The sequence below is a fragment of the Mobula hypostoma genome, chromosome 8 (genome assembly GCF_963921235.1).
Source record: "Mobula hypostoma chromosome 8, sMobHyp1.1, whole genome shotgun sequence".
In the NCBI taxonomy this organism is placed as follows: domain Eukaryota; kingdom Metazoa; phylum Chordata; class Chondrichthyes; order Myliobatiformes; family Myliobatidae; genus Mobula; species Mobula hypostoma.
The window spans coordinates 431,624-452,500 of NC_086104.1; positions in this window are offsets into that span (position 1 = coordinate 431,624).

A 20,877-nucleotide genomic window follows, 5' to 3' on the forward strand; every position below is an offset into this window, starting at 1 on the left:
AAGTCAATTATAGTGCACTCAGTATATTGTGATGAGTATTTGGTCCATGATAGGCGAGAAAAGCTCATCTATCTCAACGAAGTCCTGACGAAGGGTCTCGGCCCGAGATGTCGACTGTACCTCTTCCTGTAGATGCTGCCTGGCCTGCTGTGTTCACCAGCAACTTCTATGTGTGTTGCTTGAATTTCCAGCATCTGCAGATTTCCTCATGTTTGCGTTTTTATATCTCAACTGATGTCTTTATTGCGACAAGCATAAAAATAGATCAAGCTCTATGACTCTGAGAGCTCTGAGAGAACCTCCTCAGTCACAGACAGATGGAGGACATGATTATTTCACGCCCCGGTTACAGTCAGGGTGACTCACAAACACACAAGCAAAGAACTGTATAACCCGACCTAAAATGTAACAATTAATGAACTGGAACATCGCAGCATAATCCCACAAAACCAATTTAACACAAGAACAATTAGTAGCGCTGGCTGCCAGGAATGCTGGTGTGAGCTGTCAACCACCCCACCTCCCAGAACGCCACACTGCCCCCACCTGAGGGGTCAGCCATCCCCAGCAACCCCAGAGTCCACAACAAAGTCCAAGAGTTCCGGTGGTAGTCAACACTGCTGCCTGGGGTGAGGTGCTGGATAGTGTCTGGTTTTCCACTCCCCCAGGAGAGGCACTGGTTGCTGAGGCAGGGCATCCAGAGTGTCACTTCCTTCCTTCAGCTTTGCTGGGTCGGTGGTGGCTGAAGGCTGATATGCTGCCATTGGTCCCAGTGCAGTAAATATTCCAAAGGTTCAAACGTTCAATTTCATCTCAGAGAAATGCATACAATATTTATCCTGAAATGATTTTTCTTCGCAAACATCCACAAAAACGGAGAAGTGCCCCAAAGAATGAAAGACAGTTAAACGTGAGAACCCCGAAGTCCCCCCCAGCTCCTCCATCCCGCGCGTAAGTGGCAGCGAGCAAGAATTCCCCCCTCCCCCCACTGGCAAAAAAAGCATCAGCACCCTCCACCGAGCACTCAAGCTGAGCAAAGCAACAGCAAAGACACAGACTTGCAGTTACCCCAAAGACTTTGCATTTCACCCGGCATTCATCGTACCACAGGTTCTCTCTCTCCCTAATAAGGGAGAGGGAGGTGTCTCCATTTTCCCAGTGTGTGGGGAGACATAACAAACAACTCGCTGGTTTACGATGTTAAAAGCCTGTTACGTCGCTTTTTTCGAGCTGTGTGCCTGAAGATTGCAAAGATCTGATGTCTTAGGGCCCACAGCAGTAGATTTTCAGAATCCCCCCAATGACACACGGGTCTCCTGCCATGACACCGACGCTCGATCTGCCCATCTCCAGAGCCCCAAGATCTTAGGCTTCCAAATACGAGCCGGACTGTCAGGCCAAACCCTTGACGTGCTGCACAATGGCCAGTTCTGAAACCCTGAGAATGGTCCCATTCCTGCAAAACACGGCAAAACAGAGGAAGCTAACGTTTCTGGGAATAGTTCACAAGGTGCAGGATAGATATGTCTCACAGAGGAAGAAGTTCTCAAATTGCAGGGGTAGGCAACCGTGGCTGACAAGGGAAGTTAAAGACTGGATAAAAGCTAAGGAAAGAGCATGCATTTTGGTAAAAGAAACAATGAAGTGCACTACTATCTAAATGGGGAGAAGGTTCAAACATCAGAGGTGCAGAGGGACTTGGGAATCCTCATACTAGATTCCCAGAAGGTTAATTTACAGGTTAAGTCCGTGGTAAAGAAGGTGTGAAATGTTGGGATTTATTTCAAAGGAAATAGAATATAAAAACAAGGAGATAATGCTGAGCCTTTAGAAGTCACTAGTCAGGCTGCACTTGGAGTATTGTCAACAGGTTTGGACCCCATATCTCAGAAAGAATGTGTTGTCATTGGAGAGAGTCCAGAGGAGGTTCACAAGGATGATTCTTGGAACGAAGGGGTTAACATATGAGGAGTGTTTGGCAGCTTTGGGCCTGTACTCACTGGAATTTAGAAGAATCCAGGGGATCTCATTCAAACCTACCAAATGTTGAATGGACTAGATAGGGTGGATGTGGAGAGCTTGTTTTTTTTGATGGGAATATCCAGAACTAGAGGGCACAGTCTCAAAACTGGGGAGTGACCTTTTAGAAAAGAGGTAAGGAGGAATTTTTTTTGCCAGTGTGCAGTGAATCTGTGGAATGTTCTCTCACAGACTGCAGTGGAGGCCAAGTCCGTGGGTATATTTAAGGCAGCTGTTGATAGTTTCCTGATCAGTCAGGGCATCGAAGGATATGGCAAGAAGGCAGATGTATGGGGTTGAGTGGGATCCAGGATCAGTCATGATAGAATCTCGAAGCAGACTCGATGGGCTGAATAGCCTAATTCTGCTCCCATGTCTTATGCTCTTACATTGCTGGAGACACTCCAGCGTCAGCACCTTTACAAAGGCGTGGTGGGCAAACTCTTCTTGGGCTGTGGGAGGGAACTTGGGGTAGCCATGCTGAGCACAGTGGCGGAGATCTGCTGCAAACAGCCCCAGTCTTTTTTTCCACACGGCACCATATGCTGCCCAGTTCTTCCCTTTTTGCTTCCTCCAATGGCCTCTGCCCAAAGCACCACTACGAGTGACCTATAGTCACGCTGCTCAGCCGGTGTCAGGTTGAGGAGATCCCCCTCCAGTGCCAGGGCAAGATGCACCACTGTTTCAGTGGGGATCCCGGCTGAAGCACCACAATATTATGACGCTCTTGGGGGAGGGAGGGGTGTCGTGGTCGACAACCTGCCCCCACATTTCTAATGACCAGAACTGATTATGTTATAGGTGGTGGCTGGGAACGGACCCAAGTGCAAGACACAGACACTGAAGTACTAGGGACAGGACTAGGATACAGGGTGAGGGCTAGGACATGGACACGAAAACCAGGAACCTGGAACAGGACAAGAGAGCTAGGAGCCCAGGCTTGGACTCCGAGCCAGAGACTGGACAAGGACCCAGAACCTGGGTCTTGCCTCTGGCTCGGACCCCAGAACTAGGCAAGGACGTGACTTGGCTGGCAGGCAGGACAAGGCTGGAGTCTTCAGGCTTGAGGCGAGGCTTGGCTGGGGACTTGAGGCGAGGCTGGAGACTAGAGGCTTGGGGCTTGGGGTCTTGAAACTTGGCTTGAGGCGAGGCTCGAGGCTTGGGGTCTTGAAGCTTCTGCTGGGCAGGGCGCAGATCACCTGGGCAGGCCGCGGATCTCCACCTGACGGAGGCGAGGGACAGGAAGGGAGAGGACCCACCGCAGGGTAACAGCAATCTGGCCTGGCTTACCCGACTGAGACAAGGGACAGGAAGGGAGCTAGGTTCAAGGTAGCATCAAGACAAGACTTCAGGCGAGACAAGGCGAGAGTTACCAGCAAGACAAGGCAAGGCTTCAATATGTTGATAAGCCTACAAGAGGAGAGGCTATACCTGATCTGGTATTGGGAAATGAACCTGGTCAGGTGTCAGATCTCTCAATGGGAGAGCATTTTGGAGATAGTGATCACAACTCTATCTCCTTTACTATAGAATTTGAGAGGGATAGGAACAGCCAAGTTCGGGAAGCGTTTAATTGGAGAAAGGGAAAATATGAAGCTATCAGGCAAGAACTTGGAAGCATAAATTGGGAACAGATGTTCTCAGGGAAATGTACGGAAGAAATGTGGCTAATGTTCAGGGGATATTTGCGTCACATTCTGCATAGGTATGTTCAAATCAGATAAGGAAAGGATGGTAGGGTACAGGAACTGTGGTGTGTAAAGGCTGTTGTAAATCTAGTCAAGAAGAAAAGAAGAGCTTACAAAAGGTTCAAAAAGCTAGGTAATGATAGAGAACTAGAAGATTATAAGGCTAGCAGGAAGCTCAAGAAAGAAGCTAAGAGAGCCAGAATGGGCCATGAGAAGGCCTTCGCAGACAGGATTAAGAAAAACCCCAAAGCATTCTACAGGTATGTTAAGAGCAAGAGGATAAGACGTGAGGGAATAGGACCAATCAAGTGTGACAGTGGAAAAGTGTGTATGGAACTGGAGGAGATAGCAGAGGTACTTAATGAGTACTTTGCTTCACTATTCACTATGGAAAAGGATCTTGGCGATTGTAGGGATGACTTACAGCGGACTGAAACACTTGAGTGTGTAGATATTAAGAAAGAGGATGTGCAGGAGCTTTTAGAAAGCATCGTTGGATAAGTCACCAGGACCAGATGAGATGTACCACAGGCTACTGTGGGATTAGAGGAAGGAAATTGCTGAGCCTCTGGTGATGACCTTTGCATTATCAATGGGGATGGGAGAGGTTCTGGAGGATTGGAGGGTTGTGCATGTTGTTCCATTATTCAAGAAAAGTAGTAGAGATAGCCCAGGAAATTATAGACCAGTGAGTCTTACTTCATTGGTTGGTAAGCTGATGGAGAAGATCCTGAGAAGCAGGATTTATGAACATTTGGAGAGGTATGATATGAATAGGAATAGTCAGCATGGCTTTGTCAAAGGCAGGTCGTGCCTTACGAGCCTGATTGAAATTTTTGAGGATGTGACTAAACACATTGATGAAGCGAGAGCAGTAGATGTAGTGAATATGGATTTCAGCAAGACATTTGACAAGGCACCCCATGCAAGGCTTATTGAGAAAGTAAGGAGGGATGAGATCCAAGAAGAAATTGCTTTGTGGATCCAGTACTGGCTTGCCCACAGAAGACAAAGAGTGGTTGTAGACGGGTCATATTCTGCATGGAGGTCGGTGACCAGTGGTGTGCCTCAGGGATCTGTTTTGGGACCCCTACTCTTCGTGATTTTTATCAATGACCTGGATGTGGAAGTGGAGGGATGGGTTCGTAAATTTGCTGATGACACAAAGGTTGGAGGTGTTGTGGATAGTGTGGAGGGCTGTCACCAGGACATTGATAGGTTACACCAGGACATTGATAGGTTGCAAAAATGGGCTGAGAAGTGGCAGATAGAGTTTAACCCAGATAAGTGTGAGGTGGTTCATTTTGGTAGGTCAAATATGATGGCAGAATATAGTATTAATGGTAAGACTCTTGGCAATGTGGAGGATCAGAGGGAGTACTGTGCTCAGTTCTGGTCCCCTCACTATAGGAAAGACTAGACAACGGGGTGACTTGTTGGGGCACCCTTTGAGAGAAGGGTAGTGTAGTCTGATGTGAACTGAATGAACATTAAATTTTCCTGAATGCTATTGGTATTGCTTTGCTTTGGAAATTGAAGAAGAAAACCTCAGTTTATTAAAGAAGAACGATGCATAGCAAGGCAAATATAGCTCCTCCTCGTTTAACGAAGGACACTTTTGATGGCATGATTTCTGGTTGATCTGCCACCCTTGTGCCTCTTGTTGTCATTTTGGAGACGTGCAGTCCTTTCATCCGCCATCTCTTCATCACTTCTGCTGTTTGTTGTTTGTCTCTGATCCTGGAGACATGCATTTCTCAGCTCCTCTGTCTCTTCTTCTCTCATCTTTTTTGTCCTGACTCTTTGATCCTGGAGTCGTATGGCCCTGGCCTCATCCGATTCTTGTTCTCTCCCTCTCCTTGCCACTTCCCGATGACGTTTGGCATTATCTCTTGACTATAATGTCCCCCTTCTCTTTCCATGTGGCATAATTAGGCTGACCATATTTTACTTACCCCATTGCTGGATTGAAGATACGAAGCAGCAACACCAACGCCTCCAGGATGCTGATTATTCTTGATGATGTGGTTGGCGCTCTCCTAAATGGACGTGATATACTCACCGCTGTCCTTTGACTGCAGCATAGGATTTGATGGGTCTCTTGAGGTACATCATTACAATAAGATTGAACTATCTCTTATTGATGGGTCTCAGTTTGATCTGTCCCAATCCTGCACATGCTGATGGTGATTAGCAGAAAGTGACTACTGGAAATAGAGCTGCCCTGCCCTTTTGCTCTGGTTGGTGTTGCTGCTGTGAGCATCGTGAGTCACTTCTGAGGCTGGCCATGCGCATGCGTCATGGTGTCGCGTCATGGTTTCTATCATGGCTGACATCGGCTCTTGGGTGAAAGCAGGGCTGTTGATTTTGGTGGGTGAGCAGTTTTTAATGAATATATAACCCTGAACCTTGCCTACATTCTGTAAGTTGATTCAGCTAAAAATAGTGCCGCTGTAATGCACCATTTGAGCTAATTGGAGGTCAAAAACAGAGCATGAGAATTTTAGTAGTATATAGGATAGATAGATAGATGTGGAAGCCATAGAAAGGGTGTAGAGGAGATTTACAAGGATGTTGCCCGGATTGGGGAGCATGCCTTATGAGAATAGGTTGAGTGAACTCAGCCCTTTTTCCTTGGAGCAGTGGAGGATGAGAGGTGACCTGATAGAGGTGTATAAGATGATGAGAAGCATTGGCTGTGTGGATAGGCAGAGGCTTTTTCTTAGGGCGGAAATGGCTAGCATGAGAGGGCACAGTTTTAAGGTGCTTGGAAGTAGGTACAGAGGATATATCAGGGGTATGTTTCTTTACGCAGAGAGTGGTGAGTGCTTGGAATGGAGATGGGGGTGGAGGCGGATACGATAGGGTCTTTTAAGAGACTCCTGGACAGGTATATGGAGCTCAGAAAAATAGAGGGCTATAGGTAACCCTAGGTAATTTCTCAGGTAAGGACATGTTTGGCACAGCTTTGTGGGCCGAAGGGCCTGTATTGTGCTCTAGATTTTCTATGTTTTCTAAGTTTCTATGTTTATTAGCAATTAGCAAACATAAAATCTCGAAGTGATGAAACTTACAATAAGTGTACTAAGCATAAACTAAGCAGTCAACAAAAGATATGACATCTGTTGGCTCCCTGCTCCAAACTGCCCAGAGCAAAGCAGGGATACTTAACTTATTCCCTTTGCTTGCACCACACCTGTACCTATTTACCATAATGCACAAGATAAACACAACGAGCAATACAGTGCAGATAGAGAATAGATTCGTGGCTCGTATATTTCATCATCCTGATTATTACACTATAGTAATTCCAACATCGTGCTACCCAGACACAGGAGACATGAAATCTCAACATTTACACAAACGTCCTCTTTCTGATAAGCTGTCTATCCTGGTTCGTGATCTTCTCCTGACAAACTGGGTTGTTCCTCCTGACTGCATTCAGCAAATGCTGTCTTGAGTTATTGCTGCCAAAGCTCATCCAAGCACAAAACTGAAATCCTGCTAACAGTCAGGTCTGGCAGGGTGTGGTCTCTTCCACCACCATGGTCTTTTCAATGGTTCATTAACAGCATTGTTCTGATTGCATGGTGTCCATCATTAACACTGCAAATCACTTGCAATGGCTCCATTGCCTTTGGCACACTCACCACTACAGCAACTCACAACTCACATTTGCTTTCACATCTTCCAATTTGATATGCTGCCAAGTGTTATGTACCCCAGGGGTTCCTTTTTGCTGTGGACTGTCACTTTAAGGCACAAGAAAGAACTGAGACTAACTTTCAGATTTCTGCTGAGAGAGAGGGGCAGAGTCTGCCTTTCAGCTCATGTTTACACTTTTACAAGGACACTGACTACTTCTGTCAGCTCAAACACGAGGAATTCGGCAGATGCTGCAAATTCAAGCAACACACATCAAAGTTGCTAGTGAACGCAGCAGTCCTGATGAAGGGTCTCGGCCCGAAACGTCGACTGTACCTATTCCTAGAGATGCTGCCTGGCCTGCTGCGTTCACCAGAAACTTTGATGTGTACTGCTGTCAGCTTCTGGGTTGCCATGGAAGGAGAGAGAGAGAAAGAGTTGGTGTTATTTGACGGACAATTGATGTTATGGTTTCTCTGCAGCGTGTTTACACTTTTGCAAGGACACTGCCAGCTTCTGTGTTCCTGCTGTTACATGCCTCAAAGAGATCTGTTTTTTTTTGTGAGAATGTTGTAATGGTCTTTTGGAGGTCACCTGATGTAATTTTCCCGCCAATGTGAGGTCATGTGTTGACATGTGCACCACGGGTATATAAGGGTAGACCCCAGATGACACAGTTAGTTTTTAGTTTGTAGATTTCCAGGTAGAACGTACTGTGTCTCCGTTTCTGTTGCGTGTTTGTTTTTTGTGACACCGTTTCATTTTTGAAACAGTTGTGCGTTCTGTTGCAAGATACAATATTATTGTACTGGAAATTTTTGGTTAGGTGTGCTGATTTACCTTATTCCAGCAGTAGGAGGGAGAGTGAAGACTTTATCGAAGTACAGGACCGAAGGATTGAGAGGAGTCGGCATAGTTTGGCAGTTTAACAAAGGATCGACCTTATTGAGTCTTCATTGAAGGAGTAGCGACCTGCATCGGAGATAACTCTTGCCAAAAGAGAAAAGAGTTCATGCAAAAGTGTGCTCTCTAGAAACCAAGGTCGGTTGCTTTAAACTGTTTTATTTACTGCACCGTGAATCCTGTGGACAGAACCAGCAGGAAAGTCGCATCTATGAAGAAATCCTTCTCCAGAGAAGTCTCTCCCAATTGAACGTATAAATCTGTTGCACTTTTGAATTTACCATTTTAAGAAATATATCTGACTTTATCGCTTTAAGAATTGTTTTCGCATTTAACGCTTTAAGAACCAGTGCCGGGTGACGAGTTGTTGAACGGCTGACTAACGGTTAACTTCCAGTTAAAGTTCTCGTTTGTTTTTTTTTTATCATTTATCCGTGCTTAATGAATGTTTGGTTGTTTTTATATAACCTGTCTCGATTGACATTCATTGTTGCCGATTATGTAACACTGCAGAGAGAAGGGAGGAGCTACTTGATGGACAGCTGGTGTTCAGCATGATGAGATAAATAGAAGGTCAGCTGATAGAGACACAGACACATGGTTTTCGACACTGGATGAGCTTTGTGTGTCCACAGAAAGGTGGGTGTTTGGAGGATCGGTCAGGTGAATTGATCAGTGGCTTTTGCAGTGTGAAAAAGGTGTGACCGGTGGGGAGTTATTAGTGTGTCCAACCCTCACCTGGGTTTATAACTCCAGCACAGAAGACGATCTGCTTGTTATGGTCACATTCGGTGACTTTAAAGGAAGAGAAGAGAGGAGAGATAGGTTTGAAACAGAAGAAACCTAGTGACAAAGAGGTCACTGTTTGGACTCTCTCTCTAAGTAGCCCGTGAGGGTGAGTTTGAGTTCCATTCGAATACGAAGGTGTGATTATCACGTAGTTAATCCACAGGAGTAGGTTCTCTGGTGAGGGGAGTACCTTTGTGAATACCACTTGTGTGTTACTCTGGTTTGGGTATGGTAGTTCACTGAAGAAAGGCACCCCTGTGGCAAATCACTGTAGGAGTTATTTCATATGTCGTGGAACTGGATAAGTGGCTATCACAGTTGTATGTTTGGAGTAACCTTGTGGAATCTATCTGTGTGTGATAATCCTTGCCTGGATTAGTAGTTTTGACATATGAAGACAGTACCTTGGTGATAAGCTACTGATGGTGATAATCCATATGTGGATTCTGTTTGAGTATCCTGTGGCCACCACTTTGGAATGACCCGTAGCTACTACTAGACAGGTATATGGAAGAATTTAAGGTGGGGGGTTATACAGGAGGCAGGGTTTGAGGGTCGGCACAACATTGTGGGCTGAAGGGCCTGTACTGTGCTGTACAATTCCATGTTCTATGTTCTATTTTTAAAACTTTCCGTGGACAAGTGCCACTTTGACTATGTACGTTGTGCTTCCCCCTGCCTTTCTTTTATTTGCTCTTAATAATCAATCTCAAATGCTGGACAAAGCTCTTTTTTACTGCCACAACCCACTGCTGCCTTTTCATCCTCAGGCTGTGGACCTGATTGAAGACCCCACCTCTCCAAACTTCCGATGTCTGGATTAGTCACTGGTCAAAGCTCTTTTCCCTTTGGCACTCCACTCAATACAGGCCTCCAGTCAGAGAGGCAACCATCTACTACCACTCTCTGGCTTCTCTCACAAGCCTAATGCTTAATCTAATTTACTATTTCACCTTGAATGCTGAGCGACTGAACCTCCTTGATCAACCTACCATGTGGGACCCTATTAACTGTCTTGCTAAAGTCCATATAGACAACATTCCCTGGCTAGCCCTCTTCAAATTTCCTGGTGACATCCTCGAAAAATTCTGCCAGATTGGTTGGACACAACCTACCACACAGAAAGCAATGCTGAGAATCCTTAATCAGTCCATGTCCATCGAAATACTCATATATCCGGTCCCTTAGAATATTTTCCAATAACTTTCCCACAACTGATGTCAGGGCCCACCAGCCTCTAATTCCCTGGTTTACTTTCAGAGCCTTCCTTAAACAGCAGAACAACATCGGCTATCTTTCAATCCTCCAGCACCTCACCTATTGTGAAGGATGATTTAAATATCTCGGCGAGGGCCCCGGATATTTCTGCACTTTGCTCGGGCAGGGTCTAAGGGAATACCTTGTCAGGCCCTGGGGATTTATCCACCCTAATTTGCCTCAGGACAATAAACTCTGTAATCTGTATAGTATCCATGAAGTTGATGCCAACTTTACTCACTTCCATAGAGTCTGTGTCCATCTCCTGTATACATAAAGATGCAAAAAACCCATTGAAGGTCTTCTCCATCTCTGTTGTCTCCTTGCATGGATTACTATTCTGATCTTCCAAAGGGACCAATTTTGTCCCTTGCAATCCTTTTGCTCTTAACATATCTGTAGAATCTCTTAGGATGCTCATTCACCTTGTCTGCGAAGGCAAACTCCTGTATTGTTTTAGCCCTAGTATTACCTTTCTACATGTTCTCTTGCATTTCTTATCCGCTATAAGCACCTCATTTGTTCCTACCTGTCTATACCTTCAAAGCACCTCCTTTGTTTCTTAGTCAGGGCCTCAATATCTCCTGAAAGTCAATGACCACTACACCTATTATCATTACCTTTTATTCTGATAGGCACATACAAGGTCTCTCAAAATTTCACTTTTGAAGGCCTCCCACTTACCAAGTACACCTTTGCCAGGAAACAGCCTGTACCAATCCACACTTGCCAGATCCTTACAGACACCACCAAAATTGGCTTTTCTCCAATTTAGAATCTCAATGCACTGACCAGACGTATCTTTTTCCATATTTACTTTTGAACTAGTGGCATTGTGATCATAGATGCAAAATGTTCTCTGACACAAACTTTTGTCACCTGCCCTGTCTCATTCCCTAATAGCAGATCAAGTATCACACACTCTCTCATTGGGACTTTTACATACTGATTAAGAAAGCTTTCCTGAACACATCTGGCAGACTCTACCCCATCTAGTCCTTTTACAGTATGGCATCCAGGTCAATATGTCTCTCAGTGGTGACATCGATTGGCTCCAATTTGCCTGCTGAAGCAGCAGATATACAGCAGATGCTAGCTCACTGGTTCTTCAAACAACCCTGGAACATCTGAACAACAAGGATGTATGTATCAGGATGTTCTTTATCGATCCACAATGTCATGCCAAACATGTAACCTACCCTAGAAACTGCTTAGAATTACCCTACCGCATAGCCCTCTATTTTTCTAAGCTCCATGTACCTATCTCATAGTCTCTTAAAAGACCCTATTGTACCCTCTTTCTACATCATTGCCAGCAGTGCATTCCACGCACTCACACTCTCTGTGAAAAACTTACCTCTGACATCTCCCCTATACCTAGTTCCAAGCACCTTCAAACTATGCCCAAGAACTTGAAACCCTGTCCCCCGCACCACCTGCTCAGCCACTCACTCGTCTGCACCATCTTCCTGTTCTGACCTTCCGTAGCTTGTGGCACCAGGAATAATCCGGAGATTACCACCTTGGAAGTTCTGCTCTTCAGCCTCCCTCCTAACTCCCTGAACTCACCACACAGAACCACGACCACTCTCCTGCCTATGTCATTGGTACCAATATGTCTCACAACCTCTGGCTGCTCACCCTCCCTTTCAAGAATATTCTGCAACTGCTCAGAGACATCCTGGACCCGTGAGGCAACACACAATCCTGGCATCTCTTTTGCTGCTGGGTTCTGTTCTGGGACCCCACCTCTTTGTGATTTTTATAAATGACTCGATGAGGAAGTAGGAGGGTGGGATAGTAAGTTTGCTGATGCCACAAACGTTGAGGGTGTTGTGGATAGTCTGGAGAGTTGTCAGAGGTTACAGCAGGACCTCGATAGGATGCAGAACTGGGCTGAGAAATGGAGATGGAGTTCAACCCTGATAAGTGTGAAGTGATTCATTTCGGTAGGTCAAATTTGAAGGCAGAATATAATATAGATGGTAAGACTCTTGGCAGTGTGGGTGATCAGCAAGATCTTGGGGTCCATGTCCATGGGACACTCAAAGCTGCTGTGCAGTTTGACAGTGTTGTTAATAAGGCATACAGGTAATTCTTCCCCCCCTTGATGTTCTGCAGTGTTTGAGGCTCAGATTCCAGGTCCTCAACTTTGAGACTGAGTTCCTCGAGCAGCCAACACTGGCTGCAGATGTGGTCACCAGGAACCATAATGGGGTCCACCAGGTCCCATATCATGCAGCTACAGCACATCACCTGATCTTGAATCATCCCCTAATTCAATTAGCTGTGATTTAGTGACTTTTTATTCAACCACTACAAAAACCTTACCTGCTACTTCCCACTCCTACACTGATCCATTCACACAATGGCCGCTTTGCTTTGACCCTGTTTAATTTCTTTGTTCCTTCTAATGAATCGCAAATCGATTGGTCTGCTGCTATCTTGTGGGAAGGTTAGTTAATGTTGAACGGTGGGGTTTACTAGAGTTGCAGGGGGTTGGGAACCAGAGTGCTAGCATTTAGAAAGACGAGGGGGATTTCGTTGAAATCTTTTAAATGTTCGAAGGCTGAGACAGAGTAGATGTGGAAAGGATGTTTCCCATGGTAGAGGACCCTGGGACAAGAGGACACAGCCTCAGGATATAGGAGTGTCCATTTAAAACAGAGGTATGGAGAAATTTCTTTCATCAGACAGTGGTGAATTTGCAGAATTTGTTACCACAAGCGGCTGTGGAGACCAGGTCGTTGGGTATATTTAAGATTGGACACAGAATCAGAGGTTCTGGGGAGGAGGTGGAGGAATAGGGCTGAGGAGGGGTTAAAAAAAAAGGATCAGCCATGGTTGAATGGTGGAGCAGGCTCGATGGGCCAAATGATCTAATTCTGCTCCTGTGTCTTATGGTCTTATTTCAATGTTATGAGTCATTCTCACTGTTTCAAATGCTCTATGTCTCATACAGCTGGGTCGTTAGAATACCCCACTGAAGTCTGAAAGCAGAACAGAGAACCATTAGTTGGATGTTCAATGAAGCAGGGTCAGAAACCCGTGTCAGGGGAGCATGGGGCAGAGTTTGGGATTGTGGATGGTTGTAGGGGTAAAACTGTATGATGAGGCACAGGGAATCAGAGAGGAGGACATGGAAGTGAATGTGCAAGTAGCAACATTTGAAAGCTGATTGACAGAGAAAACAATTATCTTGAACTATTGACACACACAATACCATTTGATGTTGAGTATATTACTTGGAAGAGCTTGCTGGGTTAAACTGGCTGCTGAGTTCTCATAACAATGTTAACTGGATTTGTAGCATTTGGGAGAAGGAAGGCAATGCTTTTAAACACTTTCAATGGCACTCTTCTTAACCAGAAACCTCTTGTATTCTGAATGTACTATCACTGTGAATTGAGGGCGCAGGGCTTGCGACTCTGTTGGATCCGGCTGTTTAATTGTCATTTTCTTTGCAGTTTAACAATTAATTATCTGCTTGAATTTTAGGTAGCCTTTATACGCATAACAGTTTAATATGTCTCTAGTGGTTGTAAAAGTATAATGGTGCAAGTTTTTTCCTTTATTAAGTGTATAAGTGTTTTCTCATTGGTTGATACTTGCTGCAGCATTGGCTAAGTTCTATATAATGGGATTATTATTATCTATTGATTTGAGTGAAATTTTTCTTATATTTGGGTATAGAAGTAGCTATTTTATTTTAGGCACCATCTTTCATTTCTCTCCCTTCTTCAAGTAGTAGATCCCTGTCACTGTTCTGTTCGTCTTTCATCATCTTTGAATAAAATGATCGAGAAGCAAAAAGTTTTATCCCTCATTCGTGATTTCTAAAGGAACCTTGGGTCTAAATACGTACCAAAATCCACCAATTGGCGGTCAGCAGGATTTGGAGCTCGGAACAATCCAAGACAAAGAGATTTTTTTAGTGTGCAACAAAAGATGTAAGAACTTCCATTTGTGTTGCAAGTTGTCTGGGAAACAGTTCTGTCTTTTTCATCATCAGAGGGAAATCAGGATTGAATACTGTTGTGATGCTATTTTAAAAACAGATTTGTGAAAAAGAAATGCAAGGGGTAGGGCCATGAACAAGCCAATAGAGCATCAAAAATTAAATTTGTACAAGAAGTGGAGCATGGATAAAAAGATAATAACTTTGTGCAAGCTGGTGTGATTTGCGGGAAAACATAAATATGTGTTAGTGTAGGATGGGGGAAAATCTAAATTTGGGTTGCAGGACAAGCTGTTACAATTTATTTCAGACTGTTAAGATCTTGAAATTGCAATCATAAGAAAATAAGATATAGCAGCAAAATTAGGCCATTTGGCCCATCGAATCTGATCCACCATTTCACCATGGTGAAGTTGAGATGGTTGATGTCCGTTAATGTGTCAATGTGGATACATATGTTCGTCAAATGTCTATGAGCCACAAGTTTGGACCACCAAGGTGTAGTTCAGGGTGTTCACGCTCAGCCTGCACCAAGTATTGTAAACTCCTTTTGATCTACCCGATGCAAAGACACATTAGCAAGTTACCAGAGAGAACCCTCCTTAAGCAATCTCTTGGGCTGCTCCAGAGGTCTCCCGCTTCTAAAGCAACTACAGCTCTCATGTACATATGCAGTCATGTACAGAGTTACGTGTGGGTTCACCCCCAGGTACAGGCTTATTCAAAGCTTCCTATCCTTCAAACAGCCATTGCCTTTAATGCTTATCTTGCAGGTGCTACAGTGGGTACAAAGCAGAGTATGTCTCTTACAGCAATTAATTAAGCAATGATACAAGTCACTCTGAGCAAGAACTGAAATTAAGTACAGTGCACATACCAAGGATGATGTCACCCGCTCAGCTTATCTTATGAAAAAACATTTGTGCTTCTATGCTTTTTTCAAAGTCTTAGCTGCTATGACCCTTACAAAATAGCCAGGGTCACAAGAGGCCTACGAGATGCTAACTTCTGAACATTACACAGGAGGCACTCTGAACCTCTGCCGTATCCAGTGGAACAAGGTGATTCTGAGGACATTAATTTACAGAATGCTAACACTTGTGTTTCAGATGATAAAGGTCTAAATGCTGCACTAGAGCCATAAAGACTCGAAAGGAAATAGTGAAGCAACAACAGTGCATTGCATCCCTGTTTAAAAGACAGATTGAAATCATCAATGGCGATCCATTGCAGTGTCATTCATTTATAAGATCTTTCAAGAAAAGCATTGAAGTCAAGACTGTTGATTATCAGAATCAGGTTTATTATCACCGGCGTGTGACGTGAAACTTGTTAACTTATCAGCAGCAGTTGAATGCAATACATAATATAGAAGAGAAAGAAAAAATACATACAATAAAAGAAATAAAAATAAATAAGTAAATCAATTACAGTATACATATATTGAATAGATTTAAAACACATGCAAAACAAGAGAAATACTGTATATTAAAAAAGTGAGGTAGTGTCCAAGGGTTCAATGTCCATTTAGGAATCGGGTGGCAGAGGGCAAGAAGCTGTTCCTGATCACTGAGTGTGTGCCTTCAGGCTTCTGTACTTCCTACCTGACTGTAACAGTGAGAAAAAGGTGTTAGAAGTCTTTAATAATGGGCGCTGAGACACCGTTCTGAGACACCGCTCCCTGAAGATGTCCTGGGTACTTTGTAGGCTAGTACCCAAGATGGAGCTGACTAGATTTACAACCCTCTGCAGATTCTTTTGGTCCTGTGCAGTAGCTAGCTCTCCCCCCATAATAGACAGTGATGCAGCCTGTCAGAATGCTCTTCACAGTACATCTGTAGAAGTTTTTGAGTGTATTTTAGTGATAATTTTTCAAAACTCGTTAGATTCTGGACTAGTTCCTGAGGATTGGAGGGTGGCTAATGTAACCCCACTTTTTAAAAAAGGAGGGAGAGAGAAACCGGGGAATTATAGACTGGTTAGCCTAACGTTGGTGGTGGGGAAACTGCTGGAGTCAGGTATCAAAGATGTGATAACAGCACATTTGGAAAGCGGTGAAATCATCGGACAAAGTCAGCATGGATTTATGAAAGGAAAATCATGTCTGATGAATCTCAGAATTTTTTGAGGATGTAACTAGTAGAGTGGATAGGGGAGAACCAGTGGATGTGGTATATTTGGATTTTCAAAAGGCTTTTGACAAGGTCCCACACAGGAGATTAGTGTGCAAACTTAAAGCACACGGTATTGGGGGTAAGGTATTGATGTGGATAGAGAATTAGTTAGCAGACAGGAAGCAAAGAGTGGGAATAAACGGGACCTTTTCAGAATGGCAGGCAGTGACTAGTGGGGTACCGCAAGGCTCAGTGCTGGGACCCCAGTTGTTTACAATATATATTAATGACTTGGATGAGGGAATTAAATGCAGCACCTCCAAGTTTGCGGATGACACGAAGCTGGGCGGCAGTGTTAGCTGTGAGGAGGATGCTAAGAGGATGCAGGGTGACTTGGATAGGTTGGGTGAGTGGGCAAATTCATGGCAGATGCAATTTAATGTGGATAAATGTGAAGTTATCCACTTTGGTGGCAAAAATAGGAAAACAGATTATTATCTGAATGGTGGCCGATTAGGAAAAGGGGAGGTGCAACGAGACCTGGGTGTCATTATACACCAGTCATTGAAAGTGGGCATGCAGGTACAGCAGGCAGTGAAAAAGGCGAATGGTATGCTGGCATTTATAGCGAGAGGATTCGAGTACAGGAGCAGGGAGGTACTACTTCAGTTGTACAAGGCCTTGGTGAGACCACACCTGGAGTATTGTGTGCAGTTTTGGTCCCCTAATCTGAGGAAAGACATCCTTGCCATAGAGGGAGTACAAAGAAGGTTCACCAGATTGATTCCTGGGATGGCAGGACTTTCATATGAAGAAAGACTGGATGAACTGGGCTCGTACTCGTTGGAATTTAGAAGATTGAGGGGGGATCTGATTGAAACGTATAAAATCCTAAAGGGATTGGACAGACTAGATGCAGGAAGATTGTTCCCGATGTTGGGGAAGTCCAGAACGAGGGGTCACAGTTTGAGGATAAAGGGGAAGCCTTTTAGGACTGAGATTAGGAAAAACTTCTTCACACTGAGAGTGGTGAATCTGTGGAATTCTCTGCCACAGGAAACAGTTGAGGCCAGTTCATTGGCTATATTTAAGAGGGAGTTAGATATGGCCCTTGTGGCTAGGGGGATCAGAGGGTATGGAGGGAAGGCTGGTGCAGGGTTCTGAGTTGGATGATCAGCCATGATCATAATAAATGGTGGTGCAGGCTCGAAGGGCCGAATGGCCTACTCCTGCACCTATTTTCTATGTTTCTATGTTTCTATTTGTGTCAGGCCGCTGGAGCAGGGATCCAATCACAGACCCAGTACTATGCACACAGTGATATTAACTGAGTAACAAATCCCAAGGTGCAAACAAAGTCAGCGTCAAAGTTCAGGCAGAGATCAAAACAGCCAGAGAAATTCAAAAACCAGAATCGGGAAACAGGCAGAGTCGATATTCAGACAGACAGAGTACAGATACAAATGTTGGAAAGGCTCAGGAAAATTCACTGGCACAATCTGGCAACAAACAGGTGAAAAAGATAGCTCCTAAAGATAGCGGAATCAAAGGTTATGGCGATAAGGCAGGAACTGGATATTGATTGTGGATGATCAGCCATGATCACAGTGAATGGCGGTGCTGGCTCGAAAGGCCGAATGGCCTACTCCTGCACCTATTGTTTATTGAAAACCCAGGACTAAAATACACTGAGCAATAAACAGAGAGACAGATGATAGGTGGAGCACAATGAGACACAGGTGGCAGCAAAACAGGTAATAATGAGAAACAGGTGAGAGGCAGAGTACTCAGTAATACAGGGGCCGGAGTAGAGCAGGAGTGGGGACAGGAGCACAGGGGACATGAAAACAAACAAGAGCACATGGCAATACAAAACCACAGACTGATGGCTAGGGGGGGAAACACACAAAAAGACAAAGTTCAACTGGAGGTACTGACAATTTGTTGACATACCTGTCCCAGGCTGCTCCATGAGGCGAGAGAAGAGATTGCTGAACCTCTGGCTAGGATCTTTATGTCCTCGTTGTCCACGGGAATGGTACCGGAGGATTGGAGGGAGGCAAATGTTGTCCCCTTGTTCAAAAAAGGTAGTAGGGATAGTCCGGGTAATTATAGACCAGTGAGTCTTACGTCTGTGGTGGGAAAGCTGTTGGAAAAGATTCTTAGAGATAGGATCTATAGGCATTTAGAGAATCATGGTCTGATCAGGGACAGTCAGCACGGCTTTGTGAAGGGCAGATTGTGTCTAACAAGCCTGGTAGAGTTCTTTGAGGAGGTGACCAGGCATACAGATGAGGGTAGTGCAGTGGATGTGAGCTATATGGATTTTAGTAAGGCATTTGACAAGGTTCCACATGGTAGGTTTATTCAGAAAGTTAGAAGGCATGGGATCCAGGGAAGTTTGGCCAGGTGGATTCAGAATTGGCTTGCCTGCAGAAGGCAAAGGGTGGTGGTGGAGGGAGTACATTCAGATTGGAGGATTGTGACTAGTGGTGTCCCACAAGGATCTGTTCTGGGACCTCTACTTTTCGTGATGTTTATTAACGACCTGGTTGTGGGGGTAGAAGGGTGGGTTGGCAAGTTTGCAGACAACACAAAGGTTGGTGGTGTTGTAGATAGTGTAGAGGATTGTCAAAGATTGCAGAGAGACATTGATAGGATGCAGAAGTGGGCTGAGAAGTGGCAGGTGGAGTTCAACCCAGAGAAGTATGAGGTGGTACACTTTGGAAGGACAAGCTCCAAGGCAGAGTACAAAGTAAATGGCAGGATACTTGGTAGTGTGGAGGAGCAGAGGGATCTGGGGGTACATGTCCACAGATCCCTGACAGTTGCCTCACAGGTGGATAGGGTAGTTAAGAAAGCTTATGGGGTGTTAGCTTTCATAAGTCGAGGGATAGAGTTTAAGAGTCGCGATGTAATGATGCAGCTCTATAAAACTCTGGTTAGGCCACACTTGGAGTACTGTGTCCAGTTCTGGTCACCTCACTATAGGATTAGAGTTAGGGTTAACCCTAACCCTAATGCGAAGCATTGAAAAGGGTCCAGAGGAGATTTACCAGGATGCTGCCTGGTTTAGAAAGTATGCATTATGATCAGAGATTAAGGGAGCTAGGGCTTTACTCTTTGGAGAGAAGGAGGATGAGAGGAGACATGATAGAGGTGTAGAAGATAATAAGAGGAATAGATAGAGTGGATAGCCAGCGCCTCTTCCCCAGGGCACTACTGCTCAATACAAGAGGACATGGCTTTAAGGTAAGGGGTGGGAAGTTCACGGGGGATATTAGAGGAAGGTTTTTTACTCAGAGAGTGGTTGGTGCATGGAATGCACTGCCTGAGTCAGTGGTGGAGGCAGATACACTAGTGAAGTTTAAGAGACTACTAGACAGGTATATGGAGGAATTTAAGGTGGGGTCTTATATGGGAGGCAGGGTTTGAGGGTCGGCACAACATTGTGGGCTGAAGGGCCTGTACTGTGCTGTACTATTCTATGTTCTATGTTAATGTGAAAAAGACTAAGGAGCTGGTGGTAGACCTGAGGAGAGCTAAGCTACCGGTGACCCCTGTTTCCATCCAGGGGGTCAGTGTGGACATGGTGGAGGATTACAAGTACCTGGGGATACGAATTGACAATAAACTGGACTGGTCAAAGAACACTGAGGCTGTCTACAAGAAGGGTCAGAGCTGTCTCTATTTCCTGAGGAGACTGAGGTCCTTTAACATCTGCCAGATGACGCTGAGGATGTTCTACGAGTCTGTGGTGGCCAGTGCGATCGTGTTTGCTGTTGTGTGCTGGGGCAGCAGGCTGAGGGTAGCAGACACCAACTGAATCAACAAACTCATTTGTAAGGCCAGTGATGTTGTGGGGATGGAACTGGACTCTCTCACGGTAGTGTCTGAAAAGAGGATGCCGTCTAAATTGCATGCCATCTTGGTCAATGTCTCCCATCCACTACATAATGTAGTGGATTAATGGGTGGGCACAGGAGTACATTCAGCCAGAGACTCATTCCACCGAGATGCAGCACTGAGCGTCATAGGAAGTCACTCCTGCCTGTGGCCATCAAACTTTACAACTCCTCCCTTGGAGGGTCAGACATCCTGAGCCAATAGGCTGGTCCTGGACTTATTTTATAATTTACTGGCATAATTTACATATTACTATCTAATTATTTATGGTTCTATTACTATTTATTATATATGGAGCAACTGTAATGAAAATCAATTTCCCCCGGGATCAATAAAGTATGACTACTACTGCTAAAAAAATTCCTCCTTACCTCTTTTCTAAAAGGTCACTCCCCAGTTTTGAGGCTGTGCCCTCTAGTTCTGGATATTCCCATCAAAGAAAATATGCTCTCCACATCCACCCTATCTAGTCCGTTCAACATTCGGTAGGTTTCAATGAGATCCCCCGGATTCTTCTAAATTCCAGTGAGTACAGGCCCAAACTGCCAAACACTCCTCATATGTTAACCCCTTCATTCCCAGAGTCATCCTTTGAATC